The sequence below is a fragment of the Saimiri boliviensis genome, chromosome 4 (genome assembly GCF_048565385.1).
Source record: "Saimiri boliviensis isolate mSaiBol1 chromosome 4, mSaiBol1.pri, whole genome shotgun sequence".
Taxonomy (NCBI): Eukaryota; Metazoa; Chordata; class Mammalia; order Primates; family Cebidae; genus Saimiri; species Saimiri boliviensis.
Window position 1 is genome coordinate 39,995,383 of NC_133452.1, and position 20,487 is coordinate 40,015,869.

At 38.8% G+C, this 20,487-nt stretch overlaps 1 protein-coding gene across 2 annotated transcripts in view; it reads left to right on the top strand.

Annotated features, from left to right (window-relative positions):
• Positions 1 to 20,487, top strand: part of ARHGAP18 (Rho GTPase activating protein 18) — a 230,945-nt gene that overhangs the window by 2,081 nt on the left and 208,377 nt on the right. The window contains exon 1 of one of the 2 annotated variants that reach the window (XM_074397483.1): positions 16,635 to 16,856. The exons of the other annotated variant lie outside the window; for it this stretch is intronic. The gene's annotated coding sequence lies outside the window, so the exon portion shown is untranslated. Of the gene's footprint in view, positions 1 to 16,634; positions 16,857 to 20,487 lie in introns of those variants that run through there. 2 annotated transcript variants of the gene reach the window in all.

A 20,487-nucleotide genomic window follows, 5' to 3' on the forward strand; every position in this document is an offset into this window, starting at 1 on the left:
AGTGCCCTTCTCAGAAGCTCTCAAAGACCCAGGATTTTACTGAGGAAAAACTATCTTCCATTCCCTTGTCTGTGTCTCTGTGTCGGTCTCATTGTCTGGGATGGGAAGTCCCTGACCAGCAATGATCATTCCTATTCCAGTTAGACATAAAATGTGTTCTAATGCTGAGTTCCACACTCAGCAGTCACCTAGAGTAATGCCTTCATGATCAGTCAAATGAAGAAAACCAGAAAACGTGATTTCTGCGTGTGAATATCCGAAAGAGAGACTGTTCTGTTCCTTTCTCTTCTTGTTTCCTCTGTCACCCAATTATGATACAATGAGGAGTAAAACTATTTCAGGATAAGACTTTATGTTTACCATTTTAAGGGGTGAGAATCATGGTGAGGCCATCCCATCCTCTGTCCCAGACTCCTATCCACCCTTCATATCTCTTCCATATCAGATAGAAAACAACTGAGACTTTATAAGCTCCCTTAGAGGGAGTTAGTCTGTGAAGCACATGCTTGAAATATAATGAATTCCCTTTTAACAATTAAATAGTACTAGAATTTCAGTTCTAATGTGTTTTCCCTGCTTTTTGATTCATTAAGTAAGAACTGTTGGGTGCCTCTTTATATCTCTACTGCTATATGTATGTGTGTGTGTGTGTGTGTGTGTGTGTGTGTGTGTGTGTATTTTTTTTTTTTGAGACAGAGTCTCACTCTTGTCACCCATGCTGGAGTGCAATGGCACAGTCTCGGCTCACTGCAACCTTCACCTCCTAGGTTCAAGTGATTCCCCTGTCTCAGCCTCCTGAGTAGCTGGGACTGTAGGCATGTGCCACCACACCTGGCTAATTTTTGTATTTTTAGCAGAGACAGTGTTTCACTGTGTTGGCCAGGCTATTCTCAAACTCCTGACTTTGTGATTCGCCTGCCTCAGCCTCCCAAAGTGCTGAGATTACAGGCTTCTCTATTACTACTTTAGAGATAGACTCAACTAGTGCTTAGGATCTGAACATAGTTCAGCTATATAGCTTATTTATTCTCAAAACCTGGACTAGAATATATCCTAAGAACATTCAGTAGAGGGCTATATAATCAGAAGTGTTTTTATCTTCATATAAATATTAGTTATATATTATTTTTCCTATTATACCTAGTATAACAAAATAACATATAGATATTAAATATATTAACGAAATCTAGAGCAGGGTGGGATGGCTCATGCCTGTAGTCTCAACTACTTGGGAGGCCAAGCTGGGAGGATGGCTTGAGGCCAGGAGTTTGAGACCAGCCTGGGCAACATAGTGAGATCCTGTCTACCACACCTAGTGTGGTAGCACATGCCTGTAGTCCTAGCTACTTGGGAGGCTGAGGCAGGAGAAGCCTTTGAGCCCAGGAGTTCCAAGCTGCAGTGAGCTATCATCTTGCCACTGCGCTCCAGCCTGGGTGATAGAACAAGACCGTATCTCTAAAAAAAAAAAAAAAAAATCATCATCATCATCACAATCAAATAGAGAACTTTCTCAGTTATTCCCTCCTTAAAATTTTTCATAACAGTCTAAAAAGAGCTATTCAGCTGTATTTGTATAGTATGATAGGTTTCAGTCTTAGTGCTAGTCACTGATAGGTTTTGATTTAATAAAGAAATTTCCCATTACCTAAATGATTCCTAGCTTTGGTTGTAGCAATTTAATGAAAGGATAATTGTACCTACAGAGAACTGGAAATACTCAAACATTAACTGTGTATAGTCTAGGCAAGATGCCAGAAAAATGGAATTAGTTTTAGGATTGATATATTCATGCCCTAATTCCAGGGATTCTGTGTCATCTTCAATGGTATAGTTAGCTTTTAGCCCAGCCAGTGACTTTCAGATTGTCACTGCTAGGAATACAATTTGAGAACACAGACACATACTGAGGTTTGAGGCAAAGTCTGGTATTGTTTCTCAGTGATATTGTTTCTGCTAAGAAGCTCAGCAATGGAGGTTAAGTGAGGGCCATGGCAGACATCTTATCAAATTTGAAAGTCCAGTTGGAATCTGAATAGTTGCATTTCTTGGGGCTATGAAGAGCAGACAAAGAAACAGTATAGAGTGTGACTTCCGGTAGGGCACTGAAGGAAGTCTTCTCTGAGGAAATGACATGATTTCCAGTAGGGCACTGAGGGAGGAAGCCCTCTCTGAGGAAATGACGTGACTTCCGGTAGGGCACTGAAGGAAGCTTTCTCTGAGGATTTGAACCTGGAATGGATCTGAAGTCTGCGGACATGTTCCTGGTTGCTTGGTTTGCTCTAGCAATGGATATATAGCAGTGTGGTCACACTGGAGGGGGTGTGTGTGTGTGTGGTGGATTAATGGTAGGAATGGAGTATGGGGGTGGGAATGAAGTGGGGACTAGGGTGTGGGGGAGACAAGAGGAAGGAGATAAGTTTAGAGAGATAGGCAAGGGCTATAGAGACTGAATTTTTAAAGTGCAGTGGCACCCACTGGAGGATGCGTTTTAAAGGAGCACTATAGCTGCTATGTGGAGAATGTCAAGCGGGAAAGCTGGAGATCAGGGAAGACACCATTGCTGTAGACAGGAGATACCGGTAACTTGCACAAGGAGGTAGCAGTGGAGGTGGAAGCCGGCACATAGACTTTCTTCTCTAAATTATGTTTTATTTTTAATTACAAATGTCACGTATTTTCATTATAGAAAACCTAGAAAACACACAGACTTGTCCTCAAAGAAATTAAACCATAATCCCTCCACCCAAACTTAATTGCTATAATGTTTTTTGTATCCTATAGAAAACTTAGAAAATACAGGGACTTGTCTGCAAAAGGAATGAAGTATTTGACAGTCTTTGCACTCAAACTTACAGGTAATATTTTTGGTATCTGTCCTGTGAAGGCTTTTTGACACCAGTGTTGTTATTTTCAAAGAAAATGGTTTATTCTGATAAAACATCTCTTTGGGCTTAAATAAGCTGGAAAATGTCTACTCTGAGACTGAATAAGAAAGCTAATGTCCCACAGAGTCACTTCATTTATTTATTAAATATTTTACTGCACACCAGCTACTGGGGCTCTGTGATCTGTGGGGTCTGCTTTTCTCAATTAAATAACCCCTTTCAAAACCTAAATTGGCAGCACTAGATTCCTTGCAGTTAGGAAGGCTGAATTTTATACTTTGACCTTCTATATAAGTTGTACTTGTTCACTATCCTGCTTTAGCAGAGACATGGGTATAAGTACTCTCATGACATTGGAATCATTTCACTAGAGGTAGACGAGGAAGAGCCTGAACTTGGGAGGACCACTCTGACTTGGAGTAGACAGGAAGAGGTCAGAAGGCTGACAGGACCAAACTTTCCGGTTTTTTGCTCATAAGTCTTCGTCTTTCCAGAAGTACTTATGAGTAACGGAGGAAGTGTGCTTCCTCCAGACCCCCCAGACAGGGTCTACTTGAAACATAGAAGGGAGATATCCTGCAATAGTCTCCATATTGCTCTCTGAGAATGTATTCAACTCTTACTCTGGTTCCAAATACATTCCATTTTATAGGTGTGTCATGACATGATTATTAAAAATATTAGTACTGTTTGCATTCTATTTCCAAGCTTTTAGAGTGATTTCATGTAACTTACCTTATGAAATAAACATTTAAGACTACTTCTGTATCTTTCCCCAGACATCTGAAATTCAGGATACCCGTAACAGAATAGGGTTTATATTTGTCATCCAAGCTTGCTCCGCCTGCTGTATTTCCTGTCTCAGTTAAGTCTGACCTTTTCTAGTCTCTCAAATGATCAAGGAGAATCTTTTTAGCTCTTTCACTTCTATCCAGCAGGAAAGAATGTCTATGCAAGTTCAGAAAAGCCTTGTAAAACTTTTCCTCTCATCCATTCTACCAGTCACTACTTTGGTTCAATCAACTTCTATCTTTCACTGGGTCTGTTAAGCATTGCAGAAGGCTATGAAGGGAAGGTACTCATGCTTGTATGTCTGATTTAAAAAAAAAAAAAAGTTACAAAAGACCAAAGAAATCACCAGCTTGCACAAATGCCATTAAAAGCTTATCCAAAAAATTCTTCTGCAGTGACATCTGCCCAGCAACTGTGGGTTCAGTCTTCAACTGGCATTACCCTTGTTGTTGACTTTTGTAGCCAAGGATAATTATGTCAAAGCAATTATGCAGTCCTCTTTATTTTTTTCTTTTAAAACTTTGTCTTCCTTTACCTCCCCGAATATAAACATGGTTTACCATGGCAGGGTATTCATGTCACGATGCTCTATTCTCAAATATCTCCTTTTTTGGAGAGCCTCTCTGTTTTTTATTTACGTTGACCTATATTTAGTCAATTAATATTGTAGGAAGTTGCAGTACTCTCCTGTTTGGTCCTTTATGCTACAGTCAGGATATCTATTGGGGTTTTTTTCCCCCCTAAAGATTCCGATTATGACAGTTTCCAGCTTTTACAATACTTCATATCTGCATACACTTCAAACGTCTCAGACAGACGAGGTATATCCCAATTTGCCTATGTTCCAAGGCTGTCTCCCCTTTCTCTCCATTGTCCCTGCGGTCCAGCTGTGTCGATCTTCTCTTCGTTTCTTGAATGTATTAATCCTGAGCTTTGTGCCTCTGCACCTGCTGTCTCCCCATGGAGAGAATGTTTTTTCTCCCTTTTTTCCCCAAGTGGCTTCATCCTCTTCATCCCTGAAGATCCAAGCCTCATGTCACCTGTTTCCTGGCTGCTTCGGACCTTGTCCATCAACCCTACACTCTCAGAACCATTTGATCAGTATTAAAGCATGGTTTCTTTCTATTCCTTTCTAATCCATTTTTTTGCTTCTGTTAAACTTGGGTCTGTGAGGGTAGGGCTTTGGTGTTTCGTTCCAAACATTAGTGTACAGTTAATTAATGTTTCCTCTGTGGATAAGTGAATATAAGAACCACTTTCTCTTTCTCTCCTTTTCCTTATAGTCTGTACTTCATCTGGAAGGAAGTCTGTCCTTCCAGATTGGATGAGTTTTGTTCTCATAGGAGAGTGTGCCTTCGTGGGTGAGGAGAGGTGTGTTGTGTTCTGTTTTGCTTTCCCAAATAGTCTGTCATCATTTCTTAAACTTAGGAGTTTACAAGAACTACAGCCCTCAGGCCAAATCTGGCTTGACATTTGCTTTTGTAAATAAAGTTTTATTGGAACATAGCCACACCGATTCACATATGTGTTGTATATGACAGTCATTTGTGACAGAGACCATGTGGCCTGTAAAGCTGAAGACATTTCCTATCTAGCCCTAACAGGAAAAGTTTGCTGACCTCTGCTGTAACCCAGAGAAAGAGCTGGAGCCTAAGATCCTACAAGTGCCTGCCTGTAGAAACATTTCCAAAGTAGCACCTGTTAGGTCCTTACATGGAGTAGTAAATGTCTAAGATTGATGTCGATTTGAATGATGAATACAGAAACTATCAAAATCTGGTAAAAGGTCTGGTAGCTTTGTTTTAGTAATTCCAAGACAGACAATTTTGATATAGCTCATCTTTAGAATAAACAGCGATTCTCAAAGTTGAACCAGAATCCCACAGAGGGCCTGTTAAACTCCTCCTTCCTCCCAGTGGGTTTCTAATTTAGTACGTGTGGGAGGAACTGCAAAAGTTGCATTTGGACCCTGTTCCCAGATGTGTCTGGTCTAGGGACCACTTGAGAACCATTTGTCTGGAACAGTGGTTCTGAGCCCCAGCTGTGTTTCAGAATCACCCAGGGAGTTTTAAAATTATTTTCAGACCAGGCTTGGCCCTTACCCCAGGCTCACCAACTCAGAATTCCCAGGGCTGCAATGTATTTTTAAAGGAATGATTCTGAAGAATACTTACCTGTCCTGGTTTTTAGAACTGTCATGTAGGCTTTGCTGGTTAAAGTATGTATGAGATGTTTTGATAAGTTCAAAACAACAATTAGACATAGATTTTGTTATATTTCCAGTATTCAGAAAATCCGTAAACTGAAATTTTGTTATCAAATGGATATTACATTTGTCAGTGGACTGCAATAAAACTGTAGTCCAAAAGGCATAATGTTCAATTCAGCAAAACTGTTTTTCTTTAGTAAATTTGACAAGTAGTGTATTAGTTTGTAAACTGGTTTTCAATGTGTAAAATTGTGATTCTATACCTGATACGTCCCTTTTCTACTTTTCCTGGGAAGTCAGTGAGATTTTATTTTGGATGTGCATGAATGGCTCACATTTTGCTACCCCTGGACGGTGTCAGAGCAAGAAACTTAAATGTACACGTGCCTTCTAGAAATGGCTGCGGCGCTAGGGAGGTCATCTTTCCTGGCTCTTCCTATTCGATTTGCAAGGAGAAAACATCCCTTAACATCTGGGTAAGGTGCCTTTTAAACAATATCAAGCCCTTATTACTCTGTGCGTGCTTTTGTTTCCCCTCTACCACAGTTTCAACATACTGTATGCTGGCTGTGCTCATTTTAATTTTGTTGATTGCTATTTATAATGTTCTGAAGCCAAGTATTATGTCTGAATACAAATAAGGCAAAACAACAATGAAACAGTAAATGTAGAAGAACCAAGCCTTTGGCACTTTGGCAGCTAATATAGTAACCTTGACAATCATGATCCATACAAAAAACTGTTAAGCACTGTGTTTATGAAGAACAGGCATTTCTGTCATGCTTTTGGTCTGCACCCTTAATTTTTTTTTTAATTCTTTAATCTTAAAGGGATAGGAATAAATGCCAAGACTTGGGTTTATAGATCCCCAAATCCATACAACAAAATAGCTATCAGCTTCTTAAACTGCATAATTCTGTATTACAGAATCATGATGATTACTAACGTGAAATGTTGGAGTTTGAGCTTGACAAATGGCTTAACAAGAATAATGTTCTGTAGTATGAAAGAGCTCATTTATTAAGCGCCTTTGGATTAATTCAAGTTTCAACCTGGCTGTCTTGAGTGAAATTTTTCATACTTTTTTGCATATTATTAAGATTAGAAAGGATATTAGAAGCTATTGTGAGTTAAGTAGAAATGAAGAAGACCTGTTGTTCTTTCCTTTTTGTGGATATCACTTGCATAACCCTGGTCAGCTCAACAAAGAGAGAATTTTCTAAGGATTTATTTTTATAGCTTCTAGAAAGCTATAGTACCCAAGAAAACCCCAAAGTAACGGAGAATAATAATTTATTATTCTGTTGTTATTTTAAGCATACTCATTAGAAGGGCAAAGTCTAGTTATTCAACTAGAAGAGTTTATTGAGATGGAGACTGTTTCTTAATGATCACTAATATTTTTTTTAATTGGCTCATCACTTTTTGCCTGTTAGTGGAATTTTGTTTCTCAGGTGGGAATGTTCTAGATTTCTTCTTCCTACACAGGCTGGGCCAGCATTGTGGATACAGTTCTAAGGGATATCCTTGTTCTGAGAGCCAAATGAAGTACTTCTTGTCTTTCTTATTGCTCCAAGGAGTGTAGTTTAGATAAGTGGATTCTCAAAATGAACATGCTTTGCCCATGGTCAGATGGGCCCTATGCTTGGTTTAATGCTCCGCTGTTGCTTGAGATTCTTAATATTTCTTGAGTCCTATTTTACAGGGATAAAGGCATCTTAATTTCTCTGTGCACAGTGACTCACATGTGTAATCCCAGGATTTTGGGAGGCCAAGGTGGGAGGATCAACTGAGGTCAAGATTTCGAGGCAATCTTGGCCAAAACGGTGAAACCCTGTCTCTACTAAAAATACAAAAATTAGCTGGGTGTGGTGGCAAATGCCTGTAACTCCAGCTACTTGGGAGGTTGAGGCGGGAGAATCACTTGAACCCAGGAGGCAGAGGTTGCAGTGAACTGAGATCATGCCACTGCACTCCAGCCTGGACAACAGAGTGATACTCTGTCTCTTAAAATAAAATATATTGAACGAGGGGCCGCATATTTTTATTTTTCACTGTACTCCATAAATTATTTAGTCCTGCCCAAAGAAACTCTATTATTTATTTCCCTAAAGATTTTTAGCATGATGTCTGATGCACAAATGAATGAATGAATGAATGAATGAATGGGTCCTTCCTTATTGTGAGAGCAAGATGAAGCTTTTTGCATTGCTCATAGTTGTGCAGTTTAGGGCAGTGGGCTCCTAACCTGAATATACTTCAGACATAATGAGGTGAAGAGTTGAGTGATGGTTGGGTGGTGCCAGTAGTGAATGAACTTTTGAAGAATACAGATTCTCTCGCCCCAACTGAATCTTCCTGGATCAAAATTTGTTGAGACTGGAGCTCAGGAATCTGTATTTTAAAGACACCTTAGGTGCCACTGAGCCTGTGCATTAGTGACAGTCTTTTCCCATAGAGCTCTACAAGGCCTGCAGGTCTTTGCCTAGCCCTGGATATAGATTTCTTTGGGGGAAAGATGGAATTTGTCAAAGTTGTCAAGTAAAAAGTCTATTTCAAGTGATCTCAAGTGAAATGTAGGATATGGTGGGGGAATAACCAGGCTAGGAAGTGTAATACACACCCAAGTCTAGGGTGTTCCAGTGTGATAGCAGCAGGGCTACCATTTGTCTAATTGCTCATGCCCTGTCAAAGGGCTGTGATACTTCGTGTACCTTATGCTCAAACTCCCAGAGTATGAGGTCAAGTTGGTCTTAGAAACTATTCTACAGTGTAAAGCGTCAGCCTGTTGCCATCTGCTGCCCTCTTCACAGATTTCGCAAAATGAGATCTACCTCCAAATGGAGGGAAGCAGAGGGGTTGTAGTCTGGAAAAGCCTGATGGTCAGCCTAGTGTCTTCATGTGCAGTTTAGATGTGGGGAGCCTTGCCAGAACTACTGTAGGTTTGTGCAAGGGCAGGAGGGGTGTGGTGAAGGTGGCATCTGAAGCAAGTTGTGGATGTGGGTTTGTCTATCTTACAGTACCAAATGACACCCAGGTTTTCATTCAAAGTAAGGATTCAGGGCAGGAGTGCGTTGGACACATGTCATGGTGCAAATTCTATATACCTCCTAATGAAAAGTAAAGATGCTTATGAGACGTAAGTCTCTCAGTCCATAGGGAAATTTGTAACTCTAAGCATGATGAAGATGTGCACAGTTCATGTTGCCAAATGAGAGCATCTAGTCTACAAGAAGCCAGGAAGTTTCAGAAGGAGAGGTAGAACCACCCTGAAATGCCTCTTGTCCAGAAGGAAAGTTAGGTGCATGAGGGCAAACATCTACTCAGCTCAGGCATAGGATAGGTTGCTAACGGCTGGATACTAAGCAGTCACTGTCTGTCATTGTCTAGAAGAGTTTTCAGATTAAGATACACTTGTAAATGGAAGTAGGAGGAGATTCGTCTTAGTGGTAGAGAGGTAGAAAGGACAATAACTATCAATGAGGTGTTAGCAATAAAATGTATCCAGAGGCCGGTACGTGGCTCACGCTTGTAATCCCAATACTTTGGAAGGCTGAGGCAGGTGGGTCACCTGAGGTCAGGAGTTTGAGACCAGCCTGGCTAATATGGTGAAACCCCATTTTCTACTAAAAATACAAAAAATTAGCTGAGCATGGTGGCACATGCCTGTAATCCCAGCTACTCGGGAGACTGAGGCAGGAGAGTCGCTTGAACTCAGGAGGTGGAAGTTGCAGTAAGCTGAGATTGCACCCTTGCACTCCAGCTTGGACAACAAGAGTGAAAGTCTGTCTCAAAAAAAAAATTTTTTCCAGAGAGAGAAGGTAACTTATTTTTTAACCATTTGCATGATCTCATTCATTATTTGGTAAATGTATTCTACACAACTATACTGTGTTAGGTACTACTGTTCTAGGTACTAGGTCTACAGAGGATAGGAGACAGTTTAATTCCTCATGTCATGAAACCTGAATTTTGATAGAGAAACGATTGATAAACACATCATGGTTGGAGTGTAGATGAGTACAGTCATTATGAAAAACAGTTTGGCGGTTCCTCAAAAAATTTAAAATGTGGCTATGTTACCCAGCAATCCCACCACCAGGGATATAGTCAAAGGAAATGAAATCAGTATGTCCAAAAGATATCCATACTCCCATGTTTATTGCAGCATTTTTCACAAGCGCCAAATAGAATCAATCTTAGTGTCTACCAATGAATAAATGGATAAAGAAAATATGGTGTATATATATCCAGTGGAATGCTATTCAGCCTTAAAGCAGAAGAAATCCTGTCATTTGGGTCAACATGGATGAACCTAGAGGAGATTAGGTTATGTGAAGTAATCCAGGCATCGAAAGACAAATACTATGTGATGTCACTTTCATAAAGAACCCACAAAACTCAGACTCATAAGTAGAGGGTAGAATGGTAGTTACCAGGGACCTAGGAGTTGGTGGGAAGGACTGGGGAGATAGATATTGGTCAAAGGACACAACATTTCAGTTAGGAGGAATAAGTCAAAGAGATCAATTGTAAAACTTGGTGACTATAGTTAATAACAATTTATTGAGTTATTAAAAATTGCTAGAAGTAGATTTTAAGTGTCCTCACCCCAAAAATATGTGAGGTAATGTATATGTTAATTAGTTCAATGTAGCTATTCCATATGTATATGTATTTCAAAACAAGTACACAGTAAATATACACAATTCTGACTTATAAACTCAAAATTAAATTAGGTAATAAATATGTCAGAGTTATAAGTCCTATGAAGAGAATGAACATAGTGTATGTGAAGGATTATGAACCTTACAATGGATGGCCAGGGATGTGGGGTTATCTTCTCCCTTCTCTATTAAGAGTCATTACTAGGTTAGTTCTAAAAGAAAAATAATAATAAAAAAAAGAGTCATTACTACCCTGATGTGTTCATTTGTTAAGCGCTCAGTTCCCTTATCTTGGCTACCACTACCAAATTCGCATTCTTGGCCAGGCCATTCCAACCCTGGCTGGATAGAATGATTTATGGGGGCTGAGAGTGAATTCGGTTCTATTATGTTAGCATTATAGTAGCAAGTAATCCCTTTCAACTGTTGCATGTGTGTTAATGGAATGCTAAAGAATGTAAGACGGCACCAATATTACTGTCTTCCTGTTTCTTAATACCTGTTTGGCTGACTGGAGGAAAATAAAAACAAAATGCCAATGAGGTTGAATGTTGCTAATATCTAGGTTGACTGGTGGCAGATTTCCCCCTTTTTTATAGTCACTAAAATAAATTGAGACTGGCTAATAAGTAATTAAAGTGATAGTATTTTTAATATAAATTGCTTAAATATTACAAAATAAGAGAAAATTAACAAGCAAGTTGTCTCATTGCATATATTTTAATATAAATTTAATGCATTATATATTGTGATATTATTTACACAAGGATAAATATCCTATACTTTTCAAATTTTGAATTAGATACTATCACATCTAACAATTTCTTATACTGATATAAATGATTTATAATTGGGAGAAAGCTAATTAGAGAATCCAGTAGAGCAATCCTGTTATAGTCTGAATGTTTGCATCCCCCACAAAATTTTTATGTTAAAATCCCAACCCCCAAGGAGATGGTATTAGCAGGTGATATCTGAGAAGTGATTAGGTCATAGGGGCAGAGCCCTCATAATTGGGATTCACGCCCTTATAAAAGAGACCCCAGGGAGCTAGCTAGCCCTTCTACCATGTGAATATAAAGCAAGAGGGTACTATCTATGATCCAGAACGTGAGGCCTCACCAGATGCTGAATTTGCCTTGATCATGGACTTTCCACCCTCCAGAACTATGAGAAATCTTTTATAAGCCATTTAATTCATGATATATTTTTATGGCAGCTCAAATGAATTAAGACAAATTAAGACAATAGACTTATTTTTAAATTCCAAATAAGCAAAATCTTAGATTTACCAATCAGACTTACGAAGTTAAAATGTTTGCTTTAAATTCTAGGGTTTTCAGCATCTTGGACCATCTAATCCATTGAATCTCATTTTACATCTAAGGAAAATGGAGACTTAGAGAAATTAAGCTATTTGCTATAGGACCTAGGAATTATTTTATGTTTAAGCATTTGTAGGACACTACGTCAACCATTTATAAGTGGAGAAGACATTTAGTGTAGCAGTTATAAACATTCCTGGGTTTGGAGGCTATTTTGTGTGTTTCACCTGTACATACCACCTCTGAACTTGGTTAAGTTCCTTAATTTCTCTAAGGCTTCAGTTTCTCATCTATCCGGTCTGGCAAATGGTCATGCTCTCCTCCCTCAGAGTGAGGTCATAGGAATTAAGTCACATAATAACCAAAAGCATATAGCACAGTAGGGGGCACAGAGGAAGAAATGAGAAAGTTAGTACTATTATTTAAAATAAATATACTTCTGTTGAAAAGATCTTTCAAGGTGAAATTTTTAACTGTATTAGAAACACCAACCTATGTATTGTAGTAGCCTTTTTCTCAAAAAATTAGGTTTTGTTAAATATCACTTAGCTCTATAACAGTGTTATTAGAACAGGTACAAAGTAAATGATTTTTTTTTTCTTCCTTTCTTTTTTTTTCTTTTTTCAGAGAGACAGAGTCTTACTCTGGTGCCCAGGCTGGAGTGCAATGGCATGATTATAGCTGACTATAAACTCAAACTCCTGGGCTCACCCAAGCAATCCTCCTGCCTCAGGGCCCTCAACCCCTTGATTAGCTGGTGCTACAGATATGCAATACCATGCCTGGCTACTGTTTGCATTTTTTGTATCCAAATGTACATTGCCTAGGCTGGTCTTGAACTCCTGGCCTCAAGTGATCCTCCTGCCTCTGCCTCCCAAAGTGCTGGGATTATAGACATGAGCTACCACACCCAGCCTGTAAACAATTTTTATTTTGCTTTAAATTTTCCAGCGAATACTTAACAACTTAATCATGTAGCACTTGCTAGGTGCCAGGTACACATATCAGCACAATAATCCTCGCAAAAAATCGATGACATAAATATTAACATTATCCCTGTTTGATAGATATTGAAACTGCACTGTAGAGAAGTCAAGTGAAAGTCTGAGGTCAGGCCGGGTGCAGTGGCTCATGCCTATAACCCCAGCACTTTGAGAGGCCAAGGTGGATGGATCATCTGAGGTCAGGAGTTCAAGACCAGCCTGACCAACACAGAGAAATCCCATTTCTACTAAAAATACAAAATTAGCCAGACATTGGCACATGCCTGTAATCTCAGCTACTCAGAAGGCTGGGGTAGGAGAATTGCTTGAACCCAGGAGGCAGAGGTTGCAGTGAGCCAGATCATGCCACTGCACTCCAGCCTGGGCAACAAGAGTGAAACTCCATCTCAAAAAGAAAAAGAAAACAGACACACACACAAAAGTCTGAGGTCACTTGTTTGTAAATGGAGCTCTATCTGTGAGCACTAGAGCCACTGCTATCACCAATTCCACTGTACTGCACACAGCATGGGGAAGAACTGTTGGAAGAAAGAATAGTTATTGAACCAGACCATATCTGATTTGTCCTGATGGGTGCTGATCCAATGGAGTATTGGCTTCTGAGAATTCCATTTTATAGGGATACTTGTTCAGTATTAAAAATGGCCGTCATTAATTGCTTCTGTGGATCATAAACTCTACTAGGGGCTTTGAAAATTCTCCCTCCCCACCCCCCACATAATAACCCTCTGAGATAGATTATGGTGGTGATGATCTATATGGTGATGCCCGTTTTACAGGTGATTATTGTAGGTGTTATTGAGTCTGAACAAACTCATTCTGAGTCTGAATAAAGTATATAACTTTCACTGAATCAGTTATTTGTCTAATTTTGAAGTCACTGTAATATTTAATTTTCTTTAATGTGCATTGTGTATATATCTCAATTCTGTGCTGCTGAAACTCCTGGTAAATGATGATTATGAGCAATAAAGTGAGTCAGCAGGGTATAACAGAGACTGTTCCCAGTATCCTAGAATAAAATCTAATTTCAAAATGATCAGTAATTATCTGTTTCACCTCCAGAAAGCAGTGACTCGGCTTCCAGTGAAAAATGAAGGCAGGGTATTGGACTATTCGTTCTCCAGACTAAGGCCGCCTTTCCAGCCCAAACAGGGCTGAGAATTGTAGCTAAATATTCCCCTAAAGAACACTAGATGGCGCGCAAGAACAAAAGAGATAGAGGACATTTATAGGATACAAGCAACTCTCATTTCAATTTGTGATACAATGCATTTTCTGAAGTGAATAATTGATTTTAGGCTACTGATACCCAACGTAAGGAATACCCGACCTTATATTTTGCGAGTGTAAAATTTTGCCTTATCTCCCATTTGGAGTTGTTCTTTGAAAAGTCTGAGCAGAATGCCAATTCTTTATGTGTGGCAGAACATTCACGAAACAGACCTCCTGGCATCATTTCTACTAAAAAAACCTGGCCCTAATCACAGCAAAAATAAAGTAAATTGAGTATTTGAAAAACATGATAGAGTCAAAGGATATTTTTATGAGTTCTAGAAAAATGAATGTCTGTACTTTTTGGATTAAAATTTATTTTCAGAAACACAGGCTTGTGACATTATGCAAAGCACAAAAAAACATAACCAAAAAGCACATGGATGTATTCTCTATAGGTCTTTGTTTTTGAAGTCATGAAACGCCCGGACTTTGGGCTCTAACATAATTTATTTGTATTTTCAACTATTATTCATAATTTTTTTCACTTTTTATCACCTGAACCTCCTTTGAGGAGGAGAGCCCAGTGAGGCAGAGTAAGAGGCAACAAGCGAAGGTGGGACGCAAAAGAAGGACATTACCAGGTGGAGACAAAGAATGAATATTCAGATTGGAGGCTCTGATATGACCCAGGTCAATACAGTTTCACCTCATTTTCTGAATGTCTCTAGAGAAAAAAAAAAAAATATTGGTGATCACAAGGATTAGTTGAACACTTGTTCCTTCAAATAAACAAAAAATTCATTTTAGGCCAGGTATAGTGGCTCACACCTGTAATCCCAGCCCTTTGTGAGGCTGAGGTAGGAGGACTCTCCTGCTTGAGCCCAGGAGATCAAGACCAGCCTGGGCAACATAGGGAGACCTTGTCTTTAGAAAAAATTAAGAAATGAGCTCGGTATGGTGGCATGTACCTGTGGTCCCAACTCTTCAGGAGGCTGGGATGGGAGGATCTCTTGAGCCCAGGGAGATTGAGAGTGTAGTGAACCGTGATCATGACATTGTATTCCAGCCTGGGCAAAAGAGCAAGACCCTGTCTCTCTCACACACACAGATATATATATATATATATATATATATATATATATATATATATATATGTATATTCAAAACAGCTCTTTAGAAGAGAAGAAAAATAGCATCATGAAAAGAATGCTCCATGAGTATCTTTGTGCTTCACAACTATATAGACCATTAATGGCCCAACACCTGGAGTAAAGATGGGCTAATTGTCTCAAAGCAACTTTGAGTTTGTTTATTGAGTACTACATTTTCGTGTGTGTGTGATTGAGATGGAGTCTTGCTCTGTCACCCAGGCTGGAGTGCAATGGCATGATTTCGGCTTACCATAACCTTCGCCTTCCGAGTTCAAGGGATTCTTCTGCCTCAGCCTTCTGAGTAACTGGGATTACAGGCATGTGCCACCATGTAGGACTAATTTTTGTATTTTTAGTAGAGATGGAGTTTTACCATATTGGTCAGGCTGGTCTTGAACTCCTGATCTCATGATCCGCTAGCCTCAGACTCCCAAAGTGCTGGGATTACAGGAGTGAGCCATCATCACGCCCTACTTGAGTACTACTTTTTTATGACTAACATCACCACTGATTATATGTTATCACATTTATTTCTCCCAACAGTTCTGTGGTGGGGGCCAATTATCCCACTTTATGGATGAGAAAACTGAGGCTTAAGAAGGTGAAGTAATAAGCCCAGGGCTTCATGAGTGTCAAGTGGAGGAGCCAGCTCTGATTCTTAAGGCCCAACTTTGAACCACATCAGTATGGTCTTCCCTTGAGCTAAGTGTGACATTTGAAGGCTGGACCTCTGCCATATTGTTAATTAATAAAAATATGCTTTAGACACCCACTTCGTGGTCTCCTGTTTCTTTCTCACCCACAATCACTTTTTTTATGTCCTTCCCCTACTGCTCAGTGGCCCTAGAGATACTTGGTACTGTAGGTGACATTAAGAAAAGAAGCTATTTCACTTGTTTTTGCTATCCCTTGCAGAGAGCATGATGCTTGAACCGAGGTTTTAACATTACTAGGCAGATAAAATGGACGTTTTAATGTTTAGGGGTCGTTTCCTTGCATTTGAACACAGTTCATCTCCAGAATAACTTATGCAGCAATGATTAATCTTGATTACCCGAATTTTAGCTTATATCACAAATACTGAAAACCTCAGGAAGGGAAATACGTTTCATGTAAGTCCTCAGATCATCTTTAAATGGCAGCGGGAATTTGCACCGACATGCTGGCCTTGTGTCTAAGGAAGTTATCCATAAATTACTTTTTTAAAGTAACTTAGGAGGTGAGTGGTTACAAGACTATTATGAAATATGTTATTTTGGCACAAGCTCAAATGAGGCCTTGGAGAACAGGATGTGGTTTATTCTATGCTAAATCTGTCTCTTGATTAGCTGGGTTAAATAGGGCAAGTCTGGTAACCTCTCTAGTCTCAGAAACTACAAAATGCGAGGGTCGGTCTGGACATACTTCAACATCTTTCCAAACTCGAACCTTCTGAGATTCTTTAGGCTCCACACCTGAAGAGAATAACTGAAAGTAGGACACATGATTTTTAATCAAAGCCAAAAATTATTTCAAGACAGTGTTGTTATAATTAATACTCAGAAGTTCTTAAAGATACTTAGATGAAAGCTCAAAAGGAAAGATGATCGTGGCTTAGAAAATTCGGTGAGTAATTAATTGCAGATGACTAATATTCTTCCGCCTGCTCTCCCCTCCCTTCAGGAGCACAGGAATAAGAAAAGCAATAAAGGCGACTCAAGTTCTTCCTGGCATGCTTTAAAAAGCAGCCAAAAGACATTTCTGATGTGATTTACCATGTCGTTTTCTATCCCTGTTAATTATGATGAAATAGAACCTGCTTAATATCTAACACTACCTCCAACCTCATTTGCAATTCTGAATAGTGTAATAACGTCCTTTGTCAATGGCGTCAAATAACCACAAGTTTCGCTGCGCACAGAAGGTGGTGGTGCCCCGCTTCTGCTGCTTCTTCGGTTCTTTTTTGCAAGATTAGAGCAGGTGTTTGGTCAGTTCTGTAACCGAGTGATTGTTTTTTCTAATGGAGGTGCTGGGCAATGATCATGGATATTCACAGTTCAAGTGAAAGTTTAAAGTGGGGAAGCCTTGTCAAAGTGCTAGCATTGGGATCACAAGTCTCCAAAGTGGGGATTAGGCTGCAAGGCATCTTAGAAGCTCTCTGTTCATCTTTCTTCCTGTTTCTTATATCGAGAATCTAAGGCCAGAGAAGTGAAGGCCGTTGCCTGTAGCTGCACAACAGATTAGTGGGAGAGCCTGGACTAGACTCCAGGGCTCCAGATGGTCAAGTTCAGAATCCTTCTACCATGCCACATTGCCTGTTTTAACAGTAACTAGATATAGAGAAGAAAAATGGAAAGCAGGTAATTTGCAAACTATGCCATCCTGCTAATCAAATTAGTTGATTTTTCTGTGTTTGACTTCTGCTTTTGACATGAAACTTAAAGGTCTGGTTTTGTACATTACAGAGTGTACAGCATCTAAACAATCTAATTGTTACTTTTAGGAGAAAAGAAAAATGTGTGGAATTAACCATATTTTCTTTGCAGAGAAAAGTATTTGCATTTTTGGATGAACTCAGAGTACATGCTCTTGACATGAATATTAAGTATAGTAATAACTCCTAGTGATACATCGGTGTGGTGTGTGTGTTTGTGTGTAAGTGAAAGTAAAACCAAATGAATTATTAAGACAGGATGAGAAGAGCCAGGAAGCAAAACAGGTCGGATCAGTGTCTATCAGGACTCTTGCGTCAGCCAAAGGCAGCTGCACCAAGGTGCACTCTGATTCCTACCGCTGGGAGGGTTTTTTCCGAGAACCAGCTCCCCAATGCGTAGTCTGGTATGAAACTAAAGGCCACACCAGGAAGGCTGCTTCCTAGTTATGGTCCTTTTAACTCAGAGTGAATGGAAGTGTTTTTGCACGTGACCGATGCTAGCCTGCAGTAGCTCTAGAATAATCTTTTATTTTTTTCTCTCTTGCCTCTTCCTGGAGAAATAGGGAGATAAACAGTTCTGGAGCACAACCAAGGTGCTGAAATTCCTCCAAAGTAAACCTAATCTTTTAAAAAACTGTTAAAAATGTATTTATTTATTTATTTTCCAGGACTTTGCTTTATCAGTGGTTCTAGATTAGTACAGATTAATTCATTGCATAGTCTTCTTTTTTGAATTTATGTAAGCCCAATCTTATAAAATTACTCCTAAGGTAGATTTTGACCAATTGAGCTAACAGTAAAAGCGGAGACATTCATATACCCAGGTCCTGGGCACATTATAACTGCTCTCACACCTAATGCAGCGTGCAGTGTATCTGAATTCCAGTTTTATCACTTTCTATTTGCATAGAAACATAGGCAAGTTAGGTAATTTCTGTGCGCCTGAACATGTGAGTTAATATTATTAGGCTTGTACAAAAGTAATTGTGGTTTTTGCCATTGTAAGTAAATGGTACATACACCTAAATGGTAGCTGCTATTTTAGCTTGTCTAATAAATAATTGAATTCATAGGGAAGACGGAATACATTGAGGTATGTGGATTTTTCTAAGTAGTACTGAGTTTAAAGGTTGAAATTTATTGGAAAGGGAAACATTTTTTAAAGAGTTAAAAAATACATGTGTGTTTACTTCCTAAAATCTCCAAAGAATTGTTATGACACAGTAGGTAGAGCTGGATTCTTTTTTTGGAAAAAAATAAAAAGTAAAAAATAAAATATATATATATATATATATATATATATATATATATATATATGTATACACACAGATATTTAGAGAGAGGCAGTCTCATTATGTTGTCCAGGTTGGTCTCAAACTCCTGGCCTCAAGCAATTCTCCTGCCTTGGCCTCCCAAAGTGCTGGAATTGTAGGCATGAGCCACTGTGTCCAGCTTGGAGCTGGATTCTTATCTCCGGTCCCAGATGTTGTTGAGTTAGTAGTTTGTACTATACCAAAGTTGTTATTTTTCTTGTAGAATTTGTTCCCTTTCTCTTTCAAGTGAACTTCTAAAAGAATCGAAATTTCCTTAGAATTTGTTTTCCCTATATACATGAAAATGTATCATTAGAACTTCGTGTCAAAGGCCCCTATCCCTTGCAATGAACACAAAGCACCTTCCAATCTGATGCTCTGCAACTATTGGGAAGTTAAAGGATAATGAATGCATTGCTCTTTCAGTTAAATTCTAATGTGTGACAGGCATTACCTGAATGATGCACTGGCCTAGAGTTAAATATTGAAAATCTACCAGAAGACAAGTTGACTTGGAATTTAAGCCTATGAGCTCTAGTTATAAACAGGCAATGTTAATTTTCTACTAAAATACTGCTGGTAAACATGGACAAAAAATTTCCTGCCAAAAGCTGAGCATTTAAGAGGTTTGAAAGGACTGATCCCTTGACTCCCTGAAGAATGGAGCTTTAGATTCTGAAAATTAGATGATAGAGATTGTTCACCACAGTCTTTCCTCTCTAATATAAGGGTAGATAACTCTGTCAGCAAAGATCAAAAGCAATTTTCCTGCAAAATCTAGGCATTGATTCCCCGCTTTTCCACAGAAGTCAATCTCATGGTCTCTGTTCTCACTCTCTTTTTGCAATAAAAAATTTTGAAATGAAAATGAGCTTCCTTTTCTTATGATTACAAAAAGTAATGTTCATTGTCAAATATACAAATGATGAAATGTTTGAAATTAAAATTGTTCGACACTAATACTTCAATAATCATCCTTTCATGGTTATGATGTTATTTATTGTGTAACTTTTTTCTTATATGCAGTCTATTCCCCCCTCACCTTGTCCTCACAACCACTTTCAAAACAATAGTACAAAAATAGGAAATCCGTATTTACAACTTGGTGTATACCCCTGTGTGTCTTTCCCCATGCTCATATAACATATGGAAACATAAGGACATAAATGTATTTTGAGTTGTACTATTCTATAAATAATAAGTATCTTATAGTACTATAGTTTAAAACCTTTTTTGCCATAACAGTACAATTCTAGATTTTTATAAATTTCTCTCTAGTTTTTTTCATAGCCGTCTAGCTCTCTCCTAATTCAAGAGCAGCTTTTCTTAGCAACCTGCTTTTTAAAGGATTCACATGGCATTCAACTTTGTTTTTATAGAAGTCATTCTTTTTAAACTTATTTCATCAATTTGAATGATACAAAGTTTATCTGATTGGAATAATAGTCCAACTAGCTAACAACAGCTTACCAATTCTTGGTAAACATATATAGCGAGAGAAAAATTTCCC